We start from the raw sequence: 9,498 nt of genomic DNA, 5'->3' as shown, positions 1-9,498 counted from the left end.
AACCACACTTGGTTTGGGAGTTCAACCAGTAAAAGTCTCTCTTGTGATCTAATGGGTTGAGTGGGCATATGATGGAACATGTCTCCTAGATAGTTGGACCCTGTTTCATGCAATGATTTAAAAAACAGCAGGAATACTTTAAAATCAATGCTATATACTGTACATTTCTTACAGAAAGCCATCCATACGTACATTAACCATGACATTATATTTATACTTTTGCTGGTTTAAATGCATCAAACATAGGCAAACAAGCGATTTACAAAAAACCTTAATGAGAAATGAGTGAAAACATTAAATATTACAGAAAATGGGTTTAATTCTAGGGTTTCCGGAGCATTCTCCAGCTTGCTCTGGCAAATATTAACCCTCGTCCTCAACTGTAACATCTCCAGTGATGGTGAAATCAAGGGCCTTCCAGTTGAGGACATTACCAGGGGTGAAATTCAAGTTGTTAGCAAACCGCTGGCTCTCACAAGCAGAGATGACATAGTCCCACATGGACATCAGTCATCTTCCCTACGAATGACTGGCTAGAATCATAACCTCCGTCCACACGGTCCTGCTCTTGACCCAGGATGATAGTTGGATTTTTATCCAGAGTACCGTTGAATCCAACCTTCCTTGCACTTGGATTCCCATTGATCCAAATCTGAGACAATCCAGAGTTGGATTCCCAGGTGGCACAAATGGAGTACCAGGCGTTTTGCTCATTTGGTAGGCCCTGAAAATTAACAATTCTGCTACGTGTTTCCACCTCAAAATCCCCTTTATTTCTATAGATTAATTAGTCATTATCACTGGCATCGGATGCCAAAGAAAAGAGAGAGTAGTCTCGAGCAAGTTGAGTAAGGAACCTGGAAAAGAAAAAATACAATGCCATGGTTTATGTAGGTAGGGATGAATTTTGCAGTGTACTGTTGGATACATTTTAAGTTTTAACAATATATGACACATGACATGGAGACTGAAATAAAGTAAACAGAAGATGACTCAAATTAAAAAAAAAAAAGAAAAACTCAAAGCAATTTTAGTAAAAAATCATGAATATGAACTGACACCAACCAGAGGCAGACTGTCACCGAGCTGAAATTATTTTGTGATGGTTGGAGTTTGACTCGAGCAGTGTTGGACTCCTCAGGAAAGGTGAACATTTTGCCTGATAGATCTATTCAGAAAACAGTGATTGGAAATAGTGATAAAAATGATATTTGTTAAAGTGATGTATTGTGAGAAATATTTTCAAGGCTCATGCTAAGCTTGATGTCATGAATGTAATTTATTATTTCAATTAATTAGCTGCATGTGAAAACATTGTCATTCATGTCACTTCATGTGGGAATAAGAGGTGGGAAACTGGGGGAAGATTTTGCTACCTGAGTTGTGCTCTCGTCACTTTTGTCGTTATGTTGTAGTTAATTTGTAGTCCAATTTTAATGTGATCTTGGGAATTTGCCGTTTTGGTCACTTAAAGCTGCATATTCTTCTCTCAGAAGCGTCTTACTGTATATTAAAGCAACGGCAAAGCACAATGAACACTTGCAGCGAGAAAAACAACACAATCACAAGTGTGGTCCCTGATATTCCCAGGTGGCATGAAGAGATCATAAGACTACGAGAGATGAATAATGGTCTGGAATATCAGGGACCGCCCCTGTGATTACGTTGTTTTCGTCACTGCGAGTGTTCATGTGATTTGCTGTTGGAATGTGTGAAAAACATGGATGCACAACCAGGCTTGGAATTTCACAATTTTAGGGGCAAGGCCACTTGGCCTTCAGTTGGGCATATTTGGTGGGGGGCACAAAGGCCACATGTCAGGGCACCAAGGCCAAAGTTAACTGTACATTAGTAGGCTATAAAAATGATCAAAGTTGTATTTAGCCTATTCACAGCAGTAGACCTGCATCACTGTATGAAACATTACAAAAACATGAAACATGACATATTACATAGAACTGTAAATCATCTAATCATCTAATATTTACAGATATCTAGGCTATATTTAATATTTATATTTATTTTATATTTGGCCTGTTATGAAATCATGTAGGCCTATTGAACAATTTAAGCACAGCTCAGCTTTAAGAAACTTTACGCCTCTGACCATCCGTTTCTAATTGCCAAAATGGGGTCCATGGTGTAAGACGTTTGTTAAAGATATGCAATTTTCAAGTAATAAAAATGGAAAATTCCCAAGTTCACATTAAAATTGTTGGACATGAAAGGTCACATGGACTACGAGCCCCCAACTGGGCAACTCAGGTAGCAAAATCTTCCCCCATTTTCCCACCTCTTATTCCCTTATAAAGTGACGTGAATGATGTGTTTACTAGGAAAAATGTTTTTCCCATGTGCATGAACGCACGTGAGAGACGAGTTCAGGAAGTGCATCATGACAAAGGGATTTTTCCATTTACATGTTGTGACATATAGATACAAAATATAGGCTACAAATAGGCAGTATTCTAAGCATACATGTATACAAACTTGGAACTATGTTCTCATTCAGAAAAAAACACTGCTACTTTTGCGGAGAGTGATTTGCACGCAGCATCTGAAAAGCTGCAGTATAGCAGTGCTTCGCCTGAATGAGAATAGTTCCAAGGAAGTATATGCTTAGAAAAACAATGTGTTGCATTTTACATTGACATGTGTACACATTGTAATTATACCAGTCATACCCTAGTGACAGGGGTGCGGGGAACCTTTTATTGTGAACACTGGAATGGTGTGCTGTGATACTCGAATGGAGACGTTTTCCTCTTTGTGGTGTTTATGAATTGTTGTGCTTATTTATTGGATTGCTGTTTTGCACGGATTGTTGGTGAGGATCCCCAAATCTGTCATTTGATGGGCTATAATGTCCGGAGCCGCCTGGCTGCGTCTATGAAATAAAGCTACTTTTGTACTATCCGTGGTGGTGTGGGGTCTGCCCATTCTCTGAGTTGTCTATCTGGGGGACAAAGGGGGTCGCTAGAGGGGGACCTTTTCCTACCCAGGAGGTTTATTACAATATATTAAATTGTGGCAGATCTGAGTAGCCTAGCCTCTGCTGTAAAAACAATATATATAGCATGTGTGTATGACCAGGATAAATGCTTCTAACTACAGGTAGTGAAAATGCCCTTAAAGCAGTCTAGGGTTCTGAGGGTTAACTCGAGGGGAGGTGGAAAATGGTGGAATATCCCTTTAAATTAATTAATTGTGACAATTAGTGCGTCAGTAACAAGTTGTATTAATGACTCCTTTGTTTGAGTGTGGTTGTTTTGTGTAGGATCTTTTATTGTCAAGAAAGACAGGCATCAATAAAGCTCACATTTCCTGCCGTCTGTTGTGCCCCACCTATCATGTCTCTACCCCACAACTGCAAGTGCACTTACTGCATTTGTTCATACCAGTGACTAACTGCAATGAGTCCTTATCATGACTACAAAGAAATGCTCATTACCTTGTTTTAGGAATATTAATATTTACCAAGTGAATCCAATTATATTACAATATCTCATCAGGACATATTGTCTCCAAAGTAGATTATAGCACATTTGACTATGTTACCATCAAATGGCTCAGAGGAGTGATCTTAAGTTTCAGTTCAATAGGCAAACCCTTGGGTACAAATTTGTGTGAAGATTTGAATATCATCTACTCTGTTTTCACTATTTTTTTCTTAAGTAACTCACCTTCTCTATCAGTGGTTTCACTGTTTGATTTACCCTCAGGTCCGTTAAGTAGGCTTTGAATAACTGGGGGACAGAACTTTTCTTTTAAAAATCCTCTTTGTGTGAACTGTGGTGGATTTGACTGCAGGTTCATCAAACAGTATTTAGTCAACCATAACAAATATAATAACTATTAACAATTGTTAACATGTATACCTTTAACTAGAATATACCTGGAAAAATGTTCCATTCTAAACAAGCTTCAAAGGGAGGAGCATAAATAGAAAAGGCCAACTGTGGTGGCTGATTGGTTCGCTCATTTTGAGGCTGACAAGACCGCTAAGACTATTTTTGGGGTCAGCGCTGAAGTCTGAAGCGCACTACAAAGAGCTGAGCTTTATGATTTCCCCTCCATTTTTACCACATTCACATTTATGTTTTTAATCTAAATGCTCTATGGGCTTTCCCAAGACATTGAACCAGCTAAGGAAATCAGTGGTGTAACCTGATAGCAGCATGAATTACATCTACCAATAAATTCAGTATTTCTCAAATATACAGTAAAGTGAAAGATTATCAAGTTACAGAAACAGATTTGGTTAAGTTTTACAATAACCCATCCCCAAAATCTTTGAGCATTGAATATATTCATTTCTTGAATTTCCCCTTGGGGATAAATAAAGTATCTATCTATATGAAATGTAAGATCGATCGTTTTTCTGGGGAAGAACCCCATGCCCCTCACAAAATGTTTTGCACAACACCCAATTAAGGGATTAAGCTGGCACGCATCATCTTGCAAATACATCTCCCTTGCACATGACATGGCATGAGGGCATTTCCATTGCAAATAGTGGCAACATGATGCCTTAAGCATTTGGAACCTCGGATATGGCCAGATGCCATCTACATGCGGCTAAACATGATGAAAATACATGATGATAATTAATACATATTGTCAAACATGTTTATGCTTTCTCTTATGGTTCTGATGGTATGATGGTATGGTATGATTCCCTGGTGACTTTCAATTATATAATTCTCAACCAGCAAGCATTTATCTGTAAACTTCTCATATATTGAACAGTGCCTTCAGATATGTGCTTGTAACGGTTGCTGGGGAGAGCTGGACCGAAGTGCAAGGCAAGTTGAGGAGAGGCAAGCTTGGCGCAAAACCGGAATCTTTAATACGGACAACCACATTACAACATCAAACAAAGGAGCACATGGCACAAGACACAGGAAGTAAACAAAGCAAACAGGAAGACACAAGAGGAGCAGACATGATGGAAAAACACCAGACAAGGAAGACAGGAACAGATCCTTACAGTGCTTCACTGGAAAGCATTTATAATATTAATTTCTTAGCTTTTATGGTAATTGTCAGTTGTTGTGAAACATCCACTACTAGTAAACATGTCTCCTTCAGAAATGCATATCCTCACAATTCAAGCATTTTAGAGGAAATCTTTGCAGTATTTTGCAACATTACAACATTACTTACATAACTTTGCTTTGCTCTTTGCATTTTTTTTGTTCTTCCTCCTCCTTGTACCCCTATTTTTACAATACCCTTCATCTCACAAACTTGTCCTTTGATTCTTGTTCTTTGTTGATGTGAACTTGCAACCAGTCAAAATCAGTCAGTACTGTAAACAAATGGAAAGCACAATGTTCAGGGCCATATGACTTGTTTACAGTATTGTACAGTAACAGCCTACAATGCACTGTACAGTACAGTGTCCAATACAAATCCTCTTTCTTGCCCTAATCTCCTTCCTCCTCGTCCCTCATCTCACATATGCACTCGTCCTCGTCCTCTCACATAGTTTCTTCTCTCCATTCTCATTCCTACCTTCAACAACCTGTTTGCTCTCTGAACTGGCTTATATTGGTTGTGTCACATCATTTGAAACAAGGGAAATAAATTTTAAATGGTTGTGTGATCAATGACATGTTTATGTCTGTCTATTTAATTTTTGCCACTTGTGTTTACCGGCATGTGCATTAGAGTGCAGAATGTGTTTTGAGAATGAGAATGTGTTCAAAGTTTTGCTAAAAATTGTAAGTGAGATCTGCAAATTGTGTTTTACCATGTGAAATGGTAAGGTATTGACAACAGACTGAACAAGTAGCTTAATGAGTTCAAGCACTGAGAACTTTCTTCAGCCAATGGGTTTTAGTGTTTTAGCAACTGAGAGAACTGTAATGGCTTGCGCATGCAAGAAGTGGTTATGAAGTTCAACCATGTTCCACTTCACCATCCATGGGACTTGCAATCTACCTCCTGTCTGGTATGCTGCCACCTTGTGGTTGAGTCTATACTCTCCCTCTGAAGGAGACCCAGGCCATGGAGGACTAATGCTGATCTGCAGTAGGGGTGGCGGTGCGTTTCTGATTATGGTGTTATAATAATTATTAGAGTGCATCAGATTATTATTTACTAGACTGTTCTCACGTTGCAGCGCTTTACTCATATGAAGTAGCATTACTCAATATGAAGGGTCAGGGGCCGGAGGGGGAGATAAATGATAGATAGATAGATAGATAGATAGATAGATAGATAGATAGATAGATAGATACTTTATTGATCCCTAGGGGAAATTCAAGATGTTGGCCCCCGGCAATAAACAATAATTAAGCAGAGTCTCTATTATGTTGATACTGTGCCTGACCTCCTCCTTAGAACTTTTGCGTAATTTTATGAAGTTATTTTTCTCCTGTATGTCCCTATACTGCCTGACCTCTTCTGTAACTTCATAGTGACCACCAGGTGATGCTATACACGGAGCATACAGTGGCATTATGTCTATGGTGGCATTGACCAGAATGGCTTTGGATTCAGCACAAAGGACCGAGACAATGACGGCTGCTCCCCGTGCATCTTTGGAGACATCGCTGAGAGCGAATGCAGCTCATCAGAGGGTGGGGGCGGCTTGTGGTTCAGCCGTTGTGGCTCAGCCAACCTCCACGGAGACTGGCACCCAGCGGGGGACAACATAGGCTGGGCGTCAGGGGTGCACTGGCGCACGTGGAAAGGCCCGGCCCCGTACTCCCTACAAGCCACTCGAATGATGGTGAAGTCTGTGTGAGGACACCTCATCCACTGACCTCTCTCTGGCTTTGTGTTTCATTAAGGATATTTAAAAGATATAGGGTTACAATTTGAAGGTGAGTTGTGGTGATAATCTGACTGCTGTACTTAACTCATTGAGTGCCAATGCGTTGAGTGCCAAAAACGTAATATTACGTTTTTAGCTTTTTTTTAAATTACGAAACTAGACACTCTAACACACCTTATATGTGATTTTGGGAACTCTGTGATGAATGGAAATGAAATATATGACGATCGAAAACTCATGAAAACACAAGATCTGGACATTTTATCTGGATGTTTGATCTTAACTCGGCTTTTGATGGTTGCCGCTTTGTTTCGAATCAGTCACTGATTAGCCTATCAGTGACATGCACGCCAGGTCAAAATCAGGTCATTTATTTTCGTGGGTTTATCACTAGGTGGCAGGTCTCGTTAGATCTCTTCCCAGAAACTTTGCAGGCAACACTTCTCAGGTGCTGAAGGGAGAAATGAAAAAGTCGAAGAAAAAGATATTGCAGCAGGTGCGTTTTCGCCAGACAACGCTGGATGAGTCCACCTTTCTACTAAGACAAGATGACTCTGACCACGACAGGTCAAAAACATTACAAGGAGTGACTGAACACCATGCTGAGGAGGGAGTTCCATCTCCACCACGAGCCGGGCCTAGCGGAGTGGGTGGTAGGCCGAGTCGCGCTGGCAAGAGGGCACGCCCTTGCCAAGTGCCGAATATGTCGGTGATAGTGACTCATAAAAGACGCAATATCTCCATTTCTAGAAAAAAAACAGGGATTTTGATGAAAACTAGCCACTGTTTAGCTTGGGATTTCTCAGGAACAGAGGCGTGTAGAAATACACGGTTTGCACCCACTGAGAGCTTAAAGTCTCACCTTTCAAACGAGCCATTGTATGTGTTCATAGCTATAACACAGAATATGCTGTGGCTGTACAAAAATCATCAACAATGGTCTAGATTGCTGGCACTCTAGGACAAAGCTTCCGAAAACAGCTTGGCATTCAATGAGTTAAGACAATTGCTATGTATACTTCAATTTGTTCAAAAGTCAAACACTGCATAACAAAAAAAGACGCATTATAATAATTTATCTCAAATAACACTCACTTGGAAGAGAGCAATCATTCAAACAACAAGACTGAAAATGGCCACGTCAGATAAAAAAAAAAATGATCATGCATTTTTTTTTTTTTTAAGAATATTCCAATTTTTGGCCTCACCAAAATGTTGGCTAGGTTTAAAGCATTATGTAGCCCTCTCCCCGTCTTGCTAGCATGTCAAGTTCTAGATACAGCACTGAGCTTAGGACAGCCTCTGAAAATGTAATAAGTCCTTCTCATGACTACAAGGATTACAAGGGTATCCCTATTCAGTTTCACAATGGCTCAGAGGAGTAATCTTTAGTTTCAGTTCAATAGGCACAGATTTGTGTGAAGATTTCAATATCATCTGCTCTGTTTTCACTATTCTCTTCTGTAGTAACTCATCTTCGCTATCTGTGGTTTCATTGTTTGACTTACCCTCAGGTCAATTAACGTTAAGTACACTGTAAAAAAATATTAGTTGATTCAACTTAAAAACGCGTGTAACCTGGTTGCCTTGGAATTTTGAGTTAATTGAAAATAATACAATAAGTTAACTAAATGAGGCAAATAAGTTGTGTCAACTTGAGATGGCTAGTTGATCTGACAAATATGACCTGTTCCATCAACTAAGGAGTCATTGTTGACACAACATTCTATTTAGTGGATGCAACTTATATTATGCATCATGTCAACTAACCTAGTTGAGTTGAGTCAACTCAAGTAGTCATTAACTTAACAACATAGAAGTCGTACTGACTAGTATTTTGAATTTGTATTGACCAAACATTTTACTTAATACAACAAGCTTTATGAAGTTGATCTAACTTTTTTCACATAAGTAACCTGGTTGCCTTGAAAATTTAAGTTGTCCTAACTCTTGCTTAAGTGAACATGACAAATGCCCTTTGCTATGCATTGTGTTAACCAAACTGGTTTGTAATACAAAAATATATACGTAAACATGATGTACAAGTCAAGAAGACAACATTTATTAAGCATATTCTATGAGCAACAGATTATATACAAAGATTTGTTGCTTGACAAATCCACAAGTGTGGTTGTGTGAGTGAGTGTGAGTGTGTGAATGTTTGACCCATCGACAAAATTTCTGTGCCCACCACTCTAGTTCATCCAAAACAATCCAGAAAAGGGACTCAGTAAAAGTCAGGTGTCTGTAAAAAGAGAAAGAAAGCATATGTTACAATTGACCCGGTCCATGAATATAATTAACTCAGCTTGTGTGACAAATAAAAGCAAACCCACAATAGCAGCCTAGAAGTCAGGTGCAATAGTTAGAAGTAATGGAGATATGTATTACAGTTGTGCTCATAAGTTAACATAACCTTAGCATACACATACATTTAAAAATCATCTGATCTTAATGTCGTAATTTAAAAAAAATGAGGAAAAATCCAACCTTTAAGGAACACTTATTTATTTACGATACATTATTCATTCACAAAGAAAATTGTTGTACTTAAAGGCTGGATTTTTCCTCATTTTTTTTTAAATTAAGGCATTAAGATCAATTTCCAAAAGTATCATACCTAATTGCAACACTGTCTGCAGAAGCTCTTGCCTTCTTGCTTAAACCACCTTTCTGATGCCTAACATAGATCCTCCCCCATCTGACATGCAGTG

At 39.0% G+C, this 9,498-nt stretch overlaps 1 pseudogene; it reads right to left on the bottom strand.

Annotated features, from left to right (window-relative positions):
- Positions 1 to 363: 363 nt before the first annotated feature.
- On the bottom strand, positions 364 to 3,816 carry LOC143136787 (mucosal pentraxin-like; annotated as a pseudogene).
- Between the last annotated feature and the right edge of the window lie 5,682 nt (positions 3,817 to 9,498).

Source organism: Alosa pseudoharengus, unplaced genomic scaffold, assembly GCF_046254945.1.
Source record: "Alosa pseudoharengus isolate Yale_2024_CS ecotype anadromous, Long Island Sound unplaced genomic scaffold, YU_APseudo_1.1 YU_APseudo_1.1_scf_20, whole genome shotgun sequence".
Lineage (NCBI taxonomy): Eukaryota > Metazoa > Chordata > Actinopteri > Clupeiformes > Clupeidae > Alosa > Alosa pseudoharengus.
Note: the sequence above shows the minus strand (reverse complement) of the source record. Positions and strands in the feature narration are given on the sequence as shown.